The sequence below is a fragment of the Lepisosteus platostomus genome, chromosome 18 (assembly GCF_059453375.1).
Source record: "Lepisosteus platostomus isolate fLepPlt1 chromosome 18, fLepPlt1.hap1, whole genome shotgun sequence".
Classification (NCBI taxonomy): domain Eukaryota; kingdom Metazoa; phylum Chordata; class Actinopteri; order Semionotiformes; family Lepisosteidae; genus Lepisosteus; species Lepisosteus platostomus.
In genome coordinates, this window is record NC_142628.1 from 11,919,326 (window position 1) to 11,933,678 (window position 14,353).

The following is a 14,353-nucleotide window of genomic DNA, read 5'->3' on the forward strand; positions in this document are numbered from 1 at the left end:
TCTCATACAGCACTTTAGGGTCTGTTTCTTGATTATTACACCTTTCACTAAAATTAAGATAAAGAGCTGATGGAGCAATATTCAATATTATAAATATGTAGGACAGTCACTGTGTAGCCTTGCCTGCAATATATTAAACACTGTAGGATCCTATGACAATGATACACTAGACAGGTACTGTATGAACTACTTGAGGGTTGCAGTAGCAGAAAGCAGCTGAGTTTGGGACCTTTTCAAATGTACTATGTAGGCTCAACTGTTTGTACAGAGTGGTATTAAGGCTAAATAAGAGATGCAACTACATTTTGTGGTGGGCTGGAACGAGGGATTCTAAATTTGTGATATATTAAAAAGTAAGTGGTTTTGCCTCTAATGTAATGTATCCTGCAAACAATTCAAAACATAAGGCAGAATTCCTGAATAAACCCATGGCTTCACAAATGAGTTTAACTTTGACCCAGGGTTACATTTCAGGAAATTTTTCATTTCTTATTCTCATAGTAAAGCTCAATCTCACCAATTTTAAGATAAAATATTTAAAAAACTGGGTTATCAGAGCATTTGCATATGGAAAACTAACTACACATTACTAATGCCGGGATATTTTTGGGGGAATCCCTTAAGAACATAAAAAGTTATAAGTGAGAGGAGGCCATTTGAGTCATCTAGTTTATTAGTTGCTAGGTGATCTGAGTATTTCATCCAGCTGGTTCTTGCCAGAAAGCCAGAACATCAGGTTAAATATATGGGTTGGGAGTTTGTCCTAGACTTCGGCCTTCTCTTGTCAATTTTAAATGCACTTACTTCTGCAGAACTCCAATGGGTAGGCGTTGTCAGTGCATTTTAGACTTTTGAACTCTTCAATCATTCCTCTTCATTATCTTCTCTGTTCAAGACCAAAAAGGTGAAGTTCTTTTAGCCTGTCAGTGTAGGACATTCCCTTTACTCAGGGAACACATTTTGCTCACTCTTGCCTGGACAGATATCAGATCAGCAATATCAGTTTTGTGATGTGGTGTCCAGATATGTACACAAAATTCTGATTAGTAGATTATACACTCCACTATTAGTAGATGTATCTCCACTAAATACTTCACTCAAATTTGAGCATTTATCTGTACTCTGTTTTCTATTTGCTAGTTCTAAATTCAACGTGTACACAGCACAGGGCAAATGTATCAACACAAAATTAAAACTGTGACACTCAAATATGTTGGTACAGCATGAAAATAATATGGTTCGTTTAATTAAAATAACTTAACATAACTTTGTGGCTTCTCTCCTTCATAAGAACTCTGATCCTGTTACTTAGAGGTTTCCATAAGCAATATAATTAGTGCCCAAGAGTGCTGTTTAAAAATGTTATATTTCCCTGCACTACATGTCTTATTACTGAATTTGACTTTGAATGTACCTCATGAAAATATGGATGCTAACTAGGTGAAATTGTTAACGATTTAAACTAAATTCCATTTTTGTTTAAAAACTTTTTTTCTTTGCCTATCTCTCCTCATTTTTTATAGTTTTGCTTTTTTGTTACATTTTGCAATGCGTTCCTTGTTCTTCTTCTAGATAAATGAATAGACTTTAAAATTAAGCTTATTTTGGGTGGGACTTCTATTTTTATTCTTTTAGGGCTAGAAAAAGACAGTTTTTGCAGCTTCCTTGAAAGAAAATTTGCATTAGCAGGTGCATATTGAGGTGTTTAGTTCTCTTTGGATGTCAAGATTACAGTGAAAGAATAATGTTACAATAACGTTAAAAGCTTGAAAACCACCACAAAATATGAGAAAGTGGGTTTTAACATTTTAAGTGATTGTTTCTTGTTCTGTCACAACAATCTTTTTTCCCCACAATTATGGTGCTTTGCAAGAAACAGTAATTTTAAGAGAACCACAAGTTATTCAACCCCAGTAAAGGCACTTTAACAGAATTGTGCACAACACTTTGAAAACTTGGTTTCTCGTGTTGCTTCTTTCATGATGGTAGAAACATCTTTCACATTAAATTTACTTTTCCTCCTCTGGCAGACACCTATACAAAATGACTTCCAATTGCAATTACAGTAATATTTCTGTTTAAGTGTTCTTTCCATGATAACACCTACTGGATTACTGAAATAAAAATGTATACATCAAACTTTATATAACATTTCGGCATGGTTATCAATTATTTTCCACAATTATTCCATGCCATCAGACTTCCAAACAAACTTACTACTATCTTAACCAAAATATAGTCTTATACTTCTTTAAATCGTGTCTTCCTCAACACTACATGACTATAAAACAGAATTAATACAGGTAAATATTTTTTTCCTCTTTCATGCATTACTGCCAGATACACTTTGTATTTGACATTTCTCTAACTGCAATGTCCTTCAAAGCCCTTTTCTGTTCTTTCTGGCTTTAACATTTCTTTCTTTTTCTATATTAAAAGATATGCTTTCTTAAAAACTGCTCTTGCTAACATTATCGTTTTTAGTCGCTCAAGGCCTTGAATACTAATTTAACTAAGTAAATCTTTTTAGCGAGACAAAACACCTGGATTTTTTTTTTTTGCTCAATATCAACTCCATAAAATAGCTAGTCTTCAAATGTCTTGGGGAAATAGCATGTCAGTGAAAACTTTCCAAGGTGATCAATAAAGAATTCGGCATTGTCGTTTTACAATGCAGAGATTTGAGGACAACCCCTGCCTTTCCTGGGGACAAATCTGACACATCCATTGACAGAGAACCCAGTAGGTGCTTTCTTCAGTATCGTTTAAGACAGCAATTCGCCACCTCATTATCAACTTGATTGATGTGGGCAGTTTTTGAGTGTCTGTCACACTGTAATTGTTAGACTTCTCTCCCTCGCGAGACTGATGCACTTCTAGGGAGGAACCCATGTGCATGACAAAGTATTTGTGTTTGGAAAGAAAACCTGTTTTTCTTTCCCAGTTCTATTCTCTCTGTCTAAAAAGGACAGCTACAAGAGTAGTAGAGCACAGTATATGAAAAGGCACCAGTCTCTTTTGACAGTGAATAAAAGTATTACAGAACTGCTCTAAAAGTATTCATAGCTTGAGTTGAAGAGACAAAGCTTAAAATCTTTTGTTTCTCATTAAGAAAATCTGATGGTTGCCTACAAGTAACACCATTTGAAAATTTGCTGAATATCGTTACATACTTTTATGTAAAGACATGTACACATTTTTTCAAAGCATTAAAACTTATTAATATAATGTTTCTATTTTAGGGGAAAATAATAATGTTAATACTTGTAGAATGAGTTCACTATTTATTCTAGTCATTTTCATTTTCTTTTGTGATGGTATTGGACTGTATGAATGTCCCACGAGAGAGACTAAAATAGCCAAATGTTTTAGTAACTGGAACGGAGAAGACTCCAAGGAGACCAGATCAAAGTATTCAAAATCCTCGAAGGCACTGACAAAGTCAACTCGATGCATTTCTTAGGAATAAGCAGAGGAACAGGAACCAAGGACACAAGTGGAAACTTGGAAATGCTTTCAAAATTATGAGCAGAAGGCAACCTTTTATTTTAATGGTTGTGGAAATCTGGAACAAACTACACTGCCTTGTTGTTGGAGGTGATACATTTGTTCCTTTCAAGATGTGTTTGGATAACATAATTGGGTCAATGGTCAATTAGCTACTAATTACCAAACGGTCTAGATGGAATGACTGGACTCCTTTGGTTTGTACATTTTTAATTGATTATGATGACAAAGACTTTGGCCAGGTTTGAATCATGAATACAAGTTCAGGCATTTTATTTTTATAATAGTTATTATGGTGTCCTTTCTCTAGTGCTTAATAAATGTTCAAACCTGCTTAGTGTTTTTAAAGGCTGACTCTACATTTACAAATGCTACATCAATTGTCTCGTTTTTCTGGTGATATGCTTGGAATTTACGAAGGTTTGACTCCCCATTCCTGACCTCCACTGTCTTCATTCAGAGTGCATTTCTCCTTTGTCTTTACTGCTGTCGTAGTGTCTAAATGATCCAGATGGTCACAGTCTACTGCAGCCTTTAGCCTCACGCATTCATTTAACAGAGATGAGTTTGATTTGCACTAATCATAATCAATACTATTTTTCTTCCCTAAAGGCTTGCTACTGCACCTTTTTACAATCTTAGGAGTTTCCATGAACAACTTCTGCTCTGCTATGCAAACGTGCTTTACAGAAGACGGTTCTTCATCCAATACTGCCCCTGCAGCACACAAAAAAGAGAAACTGGGGAATGAAAGTACTTCCAATCAGACTTCATTGAAGTCAAATAAATTTAATGATTCCAAAAGGACTTAAGTGATTTTTGATAAACCAGTGTTTTGGATTCAGCAAGGGTTAGTTACCCATCTTAAGCACTATGGGTTCTACTTTTGAGCGCTCAACCCAATTTTCAAAACGTTGTCTAGAGGGAAAGTCAGACAGATTAAAGGAGATATTCCTTGAAGAAAGGAAACTGCAAAGGGACTTGATACAAATAATCGAAACCCTGAACTATGCTTACCAACATTGACTTTCGGACCACTAGTGAAAGAAGGCCCTGTGGACACAAGTGCAAATTAAATCAACATGCATTCAGTGCTGAGAACAGCTGGGAAGGCTTCACACAAAATGTTGAGAGAGTCTAGCAAAAGCTCTCTTGTTGATTTGTGGACTCATTGTTTGTAACCTTTATGATAATCTTATATAGCTATTCTTTGATTTAAGCTGCTGTAATTCTGCAGGGTAATTAGAGTTTAAAAAACTGTCAGAATACTTTCATATATCGCTTTCAAGATTGTGAATACCACAAATTAATTATCCATTTAGTTAGACATCATTTTAGTTATCATCTTACCCTACCATATAGTGTATTCTGCTCAGTCATGCTTTGAATCTGGTCTAAAACAAATTTAGAAGAATACTTCCGTTAAGAATGTTTCCATCCAGTGAAGCCAGGTTCCACAGTGCACATGCAGAAGTGAAAGGCAGGAAACAAAAAGAATTGTGGGAAATGGAAGGTTCATCACTGGATAGTGTGGGCCATGTGGCACAGTGGTATATGTGTTCGCTAAGTAGTAGGTAATTTGCCATTTCTGGTTATGCCATTGTCCTGTCATATAATTCAGAAAGAACTAACTCAGGTACTTGCAAACGGAGCCCAGAGAAGTGAGAAAAATATTCTAAAATGGAGCTTTGTCTTGAGGACAGAAGAATAACAAAATTCAATGTCCAGATAAAAATTAGATTTGTGCACAAAATCATCCAACTCACTTCCTCCTCCCCAAAGAAAAACATCAGATATGCACACATTGATTTTTCAAATGATTTTTTTCTCATAGAAATGCTTTTAGTTTTTGCCTTATTTGCTAGTACAGAACAAATACAACTTGAAATACTATCATTTGAATTGATGTGATTGTCTTGGTAAACGGAAAATATAATCTCAGGCCTTGCAAGAAGGTCTCACTTTACATATTTATACCTTTAACATCAAGTATACCATATCATTTCTCATGGCCTTCATTTGTTCTCTTCAATTACTATACTATATAAGACTATGATGTCAATCAATGCCTGAAATTCCTTATGTCTCTCTGAAGAGTAGTTTCTTCTAAATAGTGCATCATCTATGGTGTCTTGTGGCACATGATCATATGGCACTGAGGCTTGGGCCCATATGTGCACAGTGTGCATGTATTAAAAAGAAAAGCCATTGAGGAAGTGGTGTGCAGATAGAATTTCAGCAACATATGTTTCACACAAGACAGCCCCTGGAATACCTTTCTTCTGCTGATATCTTGTACTGCAAGCCATGCTCATATAAGATTTGAATTTTGATTTGTGTATTAACAGATTTGAACATTAGAAGACCCGAGGATATTGTCATACAGAATAAAAAAAACAGACAACTGTTACTAATTACTTGCAATTGTCCCAGGCTGAACACCAACAAAGACATGAAAGAGTGTGGAACAGGGCCCCTTGGAAAACTGAACTATGCATCCATGTGACAGCTTCTCAAATTATGTGTGACAATGCCAAGTTCCAACAAGTGCACTCATCAAGAAATACATCAGTGTGAGGATATTTCATAGGCTCCTCAGATCAAAGGTTGCATATAACTTGTTCTATCAATATACCATATCCCCTTCACTAAGCATTTAAAACATAACCAGTGCAAAATTTTAGCCTTCAGGGTTCAGTTTTATGGTAAATGCTCTGTGGATTTTTTAACACTGCTTATTAATAATTTAAGAGACAAAAACATTGCACTCACAATCTAACACTTTTCAACACAAAACAAAATCAAATCTTATGTACTTGACAATACGGGTACCAAGCTTGAGAAAAATCTCAGGAAAATGTTTGTTTACCACCGGAATCATAAAAGGAAACATTGGTGCATTTACTGTATATGTGAAAAAGTACCAGAGTTGCTGATCTTATTTCAATGAGCCTTTGCTGTCAATTTAATAATTTTAGAAATAAGTAATGTTTTAACTACAATAAACCACTATTTCCATAAATTATTTTCTCCCTCTCCGTTCCTTCATACGTGTGTATGTATATAAAATCATAACTCCCATTAATCATGTTATTATCAAAGTAATTACAGTTGATCTCCTGTTAGAGTGGGTTATCGTAGAAAAACCTGAGTGACATGCAGAACATCTTCAGAGCTCCCTAAATCTCCTCAAGTGAGTGTAAGATTATTTACTATACTGTCTAATATTGCTTAAATAGTCCCCCAACCCATTCTACCAAGACAATGAAACTTCACAAAATGGCATCAGATTACAGGCAGTCACATACATTTAAACTACCGCTGAATGGCAGGTATAGGGCTACCTTTGAATATAGATAAAAGGAGATGAAAACTTTGGCTAAAGGCCAAGAGGACACCCTCATTTTCCTCTGGCAGCAGTGCATGAAAATGGGAAGCTATGTGAGGAATCTACCACTTTGTATCTCTTGTTCTTTCCATTGAAAAAGAAAGCCCTTCAGGAGGCTGACAGCTGAGTGCCACAGTTACTCTCCCATGCAATCGCGGGGTGAGACTCATCTTGTACGACAAGACTGATGACAGGGCGAGGGCCGAAGGAACGATGTCCACCCAGTTCAGGCCTCATCGATGCAAGCTGGAGGAATCTGCTGATCAATTAGTGAAACACGAGAAAAGCCATTTCAACTGTCCCACAGTACACAGGGGGCAGGGTGGAGGGGAGTATTCAGGACTTGCGCTGCACTCACTTAACCCCTTCCACTTTTATCCGCAGTCAGTGCATGGATACTCCTCGTAAACAGACCAGAAAGGTGGAAACTAGACAGCCCAACAGTCTAAGGAAAGACAAATACCTGGACAATCAGAAGTATCAAATATAAACATATATTCAAAATCATTAATAGCAAAAGACAAAGAATTTACAGTCTTTTAAAAATCAATACAGGCCAGGAAAAGGAGATGATATATGGTAAATGTGTTACTTGAAACACATTGGCTACACTTTGTTTTATTTATAGACTTGCAAGATTCTGTAGCACAAGACCTTTTTTAATTTAAATTACCCACATTAATTGCACCTTCAAGAAATGTCATAAACCACAGAGGAGCGTGTTTTTAAACTCAGGCACAGAAACTCATGCCTTCATCGACTGCGTGCCCGAGAGATTCTCAGAGCCACTACCCGTGTCTGTACAGCAGATCCAGTTTTCAGTATGCATTCCCAGGCATGGCTGTTTAGAATTGCTTGGTGTTCACTCGCTGCTAAAACTGTAGACCAACAACATCAAAAACAAGCCGCAAATTGCAATGTGATACTAAGTGCTTCCCTGTAAATGGCCCCTTTCCACTGAAGTTTCACCAAGAAAAAGTGAGCTTCCCTTTCCTTCACTTCTCTGAGGTGCACTGCTGGCTCAAATACTTCCTGATGATTCATGTACAAAGAATGATTTAGACCTGACAAAGAATCCCCTTTCGTCTTGTAAATAAATTCTGCACAGTGTTTTACAAACGTATTTAAGGGAAGGAATCGAATAATTCCTTTTAAAAGCTTGTACTGTAGGTTTGAAAAAAAATAAATGAGGGAATAAAGTAAAATCTGCACCACTAAAAGTTCATTTAAATTCCATTAAAATTGTTTACACTGGGTGAAGTATGAAACACAAAATGCTTTAAAGTTATGGTAATTTTTTGCAAGTTCTATAACGTACTTTTTTTGAGGAAATACAGTAGTATTGTATTTTCTGCTATGCATTGTAGTGAGAGAATTCCCTGCTTCCATCTTGCTCTGTTAAAAAAAAAAACTTTAATTGCATGTACCATTGCCAGACACATTTCTGGATCACAGCGTATTGCCTGAGGAATTGGCTGTTTTCAAATTGTCAAGTAGTTTCTGGGTTTTGGCAGATCCCCAGCTCAAATGTGGCATAGCGAAGATCTAAGCCAGCCTAGAGACCAACCAAGCCTCAAGCAAGACAGTTATTGTTTTCACAGAAGATGACAACGATCAGGCTTGGGGAAAAAAAAAAGGTTGTTCTCAAGCTTGTGAAAATGTTTTAATTGCATGCCTGGAAACAAGTTCGACTTAAGTGGTATTTGAGTTAAAAAAACAAATTGACGCATGTAGTCTTTTGTTTAGAAAAATCCTCATGGAAAAAAAAGCTGTAAAGTTGTAAAGCTACCTTGCACTTTGCTAATGACATGAAACTTGAGTATAACATCACAGTAAATACCTATTCCATAAAAACAAAACAATACCAATATAAGCAGTCTCAATGTTGAACAAATAGAAATTTTGTGATTTAACTTTGGCATTTAAATACATATTTTGAAAAGACATTGCTGTAGACTGTTAAGGAGGAGTAAGAAAATGATGGCAGTACAAATCTCTTAACTACACTTTGTTTTACAACTATCACTCCTTAAGTCCCAGAGGTAGTATCTTCTAAAAAGAACAAGAGGGGGATGTCTGAATACATGTTCAATCTTCTGCTTCAGTTTTAAACCTCCCTGCAAAGTTCTAACTGGATGGTTTACTGTGTGCTGAGCACTGCATTGTGTATTAAAAGACAAACATTTCATATGTGATCTGTTGAAGGTATAGCAGTAGCATGGCATCTGTGAAAGTGGTAGCACAAAGATTTCAGACAAGCTCTTGACAAGAAGTCTGAAAAAGCAGAATTAAGTGTATGCCACCAAAAGGTGTCACTGCACTTTTATCTGTTTTATTTAGGAAGATAGCATGGTTAACCAGTGGAAAATGGAGCACTTCCAGTGTTTGTGTCTTTGTTCTTTTGTGTCTTTGTCCACTTATCTGGGGATATTTATACAAAGATCTTTAAGCCCTTGCTTTCAAAGAGCCATGTCCTATTGCTTGGATGCAAAAGGTAAACCTTCACAGGAGAATTTGTCCAAGGCACTAGAAAACCTTTTTGTTTGAGGAATGCTTTTGTAGTCTGAAGCACACAAGACACCGGCTCTCTGTCCTGACTTGCAATATTATGAGATGGAAGCATCCTTAAAACGAAGTAGCTTATTGACTTGGGAGGTTTCTGACATGGACTAAACAAATACAAATGACTCTTGACAAGACACAATAAATATGTGCAAAGATCTGTGTGGTCAAACTCAGTTGTACATGAGATCATGACTTATTCAGAGGGCATTTACAGTTTACTCAGTGTCAGTCAAAGAAAGAACTATTCCGTTTTGCAGCTATTTGAGGTAACCGGAGGGAATTATGCATCTCTTTTAATTAGTCACTTCTGGAGGATGTCTTATGTCAATATTTAGACATTTCCCATATAACAACATAAAAAAGCACAAAAAAGGAAATGATTTCGATGGTAGGGGAGCAATGCAGAGGTCATCTATGACATGTGCAAGTAGTAATCAAACAAATTAAGAAGAAACTCTTATCACAGACAATAGCTATCAATAATTACAGTTTACAGAGACAAATTAATATATCAATTCTTTACCATTCAATATTCATACATAGACTAATAGCTTCCAATTGATTTTCCCCTCTAATGTGCCATTGTAATGCACTAGTATTAAACGGAGCACTTTAATTCTGCTGTACTGTAGGCCATACCACACTGCATTAGGGAACTCAAACTGTCACTTGATTGCATCATACATTGCAGCTGTAATGGAAGGGATAATGATGTTATCTTATGTATTACACATGTTTAATTTTGTATCTAGTGAGAGCTCTCCTAGCTATTTCTCTTTAAAAATTAGACTTTTTCAAACTGTTATAGGAGTAAACGAGGAGGGCAGGAGAGCGAGTGACTGTCAACTCTCGTCCACATCATTCCACCAGCATCTTCCATTTTCACCAAGGAGAGCAATGAATGGGGTCCTTCTGCTTTAATTGGCAGAAGAAATGTGAGCAAAACTAATGACTACAATGTAAAACACAGACAGCAAACAGCTCAGCAAAACCACTAGACAAACAAAAAGGTTTCACGTTTGGCTTTTAGTCATATACAGTAGCCCCTGGTGCCACATTTCTAATGTTTCAAAAACCCTAAACCAAAAGTCACTGTTTATTTACTGTCTAAGATGACTACCAGAATCAGGCATTACAAATCTGAATGCAGTTTGCCTGTTGTAATGAGGACGTTCTTCTAAGTGTTTAGTCAAGACTCTGCACCAGGATGTTGCAGTTCTGGAGCAGGCTGTGTGATTTAGTGTCAAGCAGCTGCCAGGGAGATTCCGCCATAAGTTTGCTGGCGCATATCCAGGCGGAGTCAGTAGTTGTTTTATATTTCATTACACAGTAACTGAATACAGCAAAGCCCACCACTTATCCCGTCTGGGCTAAAGCGTTATTCAGCTAAAGCAGCCCAAATTAACGTTGACATCTCAAATCCAAACACACACCAAAACCTGGAAGAAACACACATAAAATAATGGAGTACACTAATGGGCTTGAGATAAGATGAGCGCTGCACTAGGTCACAGTAGTGGAACATGTGGGATACTAACGTCCAATTTTGTTGGTTTATTAAGTAAAGTTGTTGACGGGCTCTTAGCACCTTAAAAACAATTTCACTTTACCAAGTCACCAGCTGAAACCCAGACAACTTTACTTGAGGCATACTATTGAATCTGATAGAAGCCATTGTTCTGATGCAATATCTGATATATAGCCGGAGTTGATATGGGATAACATGTCCTTAAAAAAGGAAGAAACAAATATACATCAATATCAAAAACACTGTATAAACAAAAGTGGAAATGAAAAATTAATAAAAATCCCCCCTTGTCTTGCGAAGTTTATTGAAGTAAAATTTTCTAGTTTAGTTTCCTCTAATGGAGAAAATGAAAGTATTCTGCTTCAGGCTACTTGTTCTTATAAGAACATTAGAAAGACAGGCAGTGGGTCAAGAACGTTCTTAATTCTTATTAATGAGTCTATGACTACCTTAAAAGAACATGAAATGTCAAATTGTATTATAAGGGTATCTGAATAAAAAACTGCTGTTTTATCCCCACCTGAAATGCACAATAGAGCAGAGCAAACTCAGCAAGTCAGAAATGTGCAAGCATGATGCAGCGTTCATTCAAATCATTCACTGGCGAAAGAAATCTGTTTTGGATTAAACATTTTGTTTACAATTCATTCACAAGCATCAATAAAGTAGCATTTAACATGACATACAAAACCATGAACTTATGTTCTTACCTGGAACATGTCCTTCAACAGTATATGCCTGTTGTTAGAAGAGAATTTCCTCATATATTGCCAAGAAAAGATCTACCTCTGCATGAACCTAACCACATGCAGTATTTAAAAGCTATTTAAAAATGAGCATGAATCTGTCAGTCTTTGCAAGCATGATTGTGTTCCATGTTTTACAATTAATTGCAGATTTAAGGCTTAGAAACATTTAAGAAACAAAACAAATCTCAACTCAGTCTCCATAAAGCATGACAACTTCAGGCACTGATCCAGCAGACTCCCCAGATTCTTGTTGACATTCTCAGAATACGCGGTGAATTATTCCAATTCTGTTTATGCTCATTTCTAGTGCCAAACATTTCTGGAATCCAGATCACTGCAAAAATAAAATGCTATACACTTCAACCACAGTATGCAAGCACAAGGCAAGAGCAGGGAGACAGACACACTGTGATGTGATGTGCCGTTTCCTTTAAAAACACAGCCTTAGCCAATGTTCTTAACTCCAAACTACTGAGGGTATTCCAGACTCTAAACCTTTTTAAGCAGAGACTTTAAGATGCATTTACTAAAATATTAGGTAAAGTGTAGCTCCAAAAAAAAATGTCATGAAGATTTATTGATTTATTAAATAATTACACAATAAGTTGTGTTTTCTTCAAAGACTTACTATTTTCTTTGCAGTAATCACTGGTTTACACTTTTATTGGAGAATATAGAATTATTTTAATTTTATGCAACTGACAACATATTGACTTTTCTTCTGCTGTAGTTGAATGCTTTCTTTGTTGTTATTTATGTATTACCATGTAATTTCCTAAGATGCCCTGGATATGGGTATCTGCTAAGCAAATAATATGAATAGATTTCAACAATATATATTGCAAATACAAGAAATACTTCTTAACCCATGCATTCGCCATAAAATAACGGCAACAAAATGTGCATTAGGGCTAAACAACTTTCAAAGGCTGGCATAATTAAAGACAAAAACATGTCTGTGATACGTGGTAAATCAAGCAGATGAAACCAGTTTTCTGCCTTTTTTAGTCGATAAATAGCCCTTACAGTGTCATGTAGGGCTGGAGTGCTAAGTAAGTGCATTTACAGATTGTGAGTGATGATGATGTATGCTGTAGTTAAGCCTGGCATGTGAATTAACACTGTCTGAGCTTTGAGTGATCTTAATTGCAAGGAGTAGGAGGAGGATACTATACATAACAATTAGTAAAGTGCTTTCCTATGGGTGAAGCTGCTTCCTTTGGTTATAGTGAGGTAGTGTTTACTGCATTCTTAGCTGATGAAGAGGAGACATATGCAAAAAGGAAGCTGGTGGCAAAATTGGATACCTTTTATATTAAAAGGGTTAATGTTGGCATCTGGGCCCATTTAGATGTGTAATTAGCCTTTCTGAAATGGACCATTTAATCTATAGGAACATGTAGAGGCTAATTTAATTTAGATTTGTTGCTTTTTTTGTTCTGCAATAATAATTATAGAAATAAAATTCAAATAGTTCATTCATTCAGTCTATAGTAATAGTACAGGAAATATAGCCTGTTAAATGATTCATTGTGGGTTCTTAAACACACAAATCAAGGATGACCTGTTCTATGTAACCACTGATTTAAAGTAATAGTCTAGTTTGTTTGAGAAGAAAAGGTCTGTCTAAAGGTCACTTATTTGCAGAGTGTGCTTATAATCTTCATTCATTGTTTCCAACAATAAACTCGTGTGGGCTTTGATGTCTATGTTAATGGTTAGCATTCTCCTGAAGACTGACCTTAATATTTCAAATAATTCCCTATGCTGCACAAATGTCGATCAACCTTGTGTTGTAACCCAGTGTTACCAATGGGGTCACAACACTTCAATGCTATTACAGAATGTGAATGAAAAAAGATCTGAACGCATAAAAAATGCATTACAAAAAAACAGGCGGCATAACCGTTCTCCAAGGATTATTAAAATGATCAGTATTGAGTTACAATAGTAGATCCACATTGCTCATTGTTTAGGAGAACATTTAGGAGAATCAGTTATGTAAAGGACTGTAAGTGTAATCTTTATCATTTTAAGATGAAGCTTTATTCCAAAATTTCAGAAATTGAAAAACTGGAAAATTCACTCACCTTTTGTGGTCCCAGAAAATCCAATCTAAACTTGAAACAAAATTACTGAGGTTTGTGTCATATGTAAAGTAGTGCATTTTTGAAAGAATTTAATGAGTTCTAAACTACTGACTCACAATTTAACTGTTTACAGGCATCTGGTGTCTGCCATGACTCACACAGTTCAGACCCGTTCTAAAACTTTGGTTCCTCTTACTTGCAATTCTACTTGTTTTCTGAAGACAGAGTGCAACATTTTTTTATTACCCATTTATTCCAATATCACTAGCTCTATCTTTCTTTACACCCTTTCTATGTGAATGATATCAGCAGTCGTTCATTAATATTTCATTATTAAAGTTTAATATCTGAGGTTCCTAAAGGTCATGTTTTCATGTAAAAATCGTAGCTCATTTTGCATGCTATTCATGATTATATATTTTTAGGAAATAAGGAAAAACATATGGACTGAAGAGACTAAATAGCTTCAGTGTTATTTCAGATAATCTGTGGATGACCATGATACACTTGTGTAATTTTGACTAAG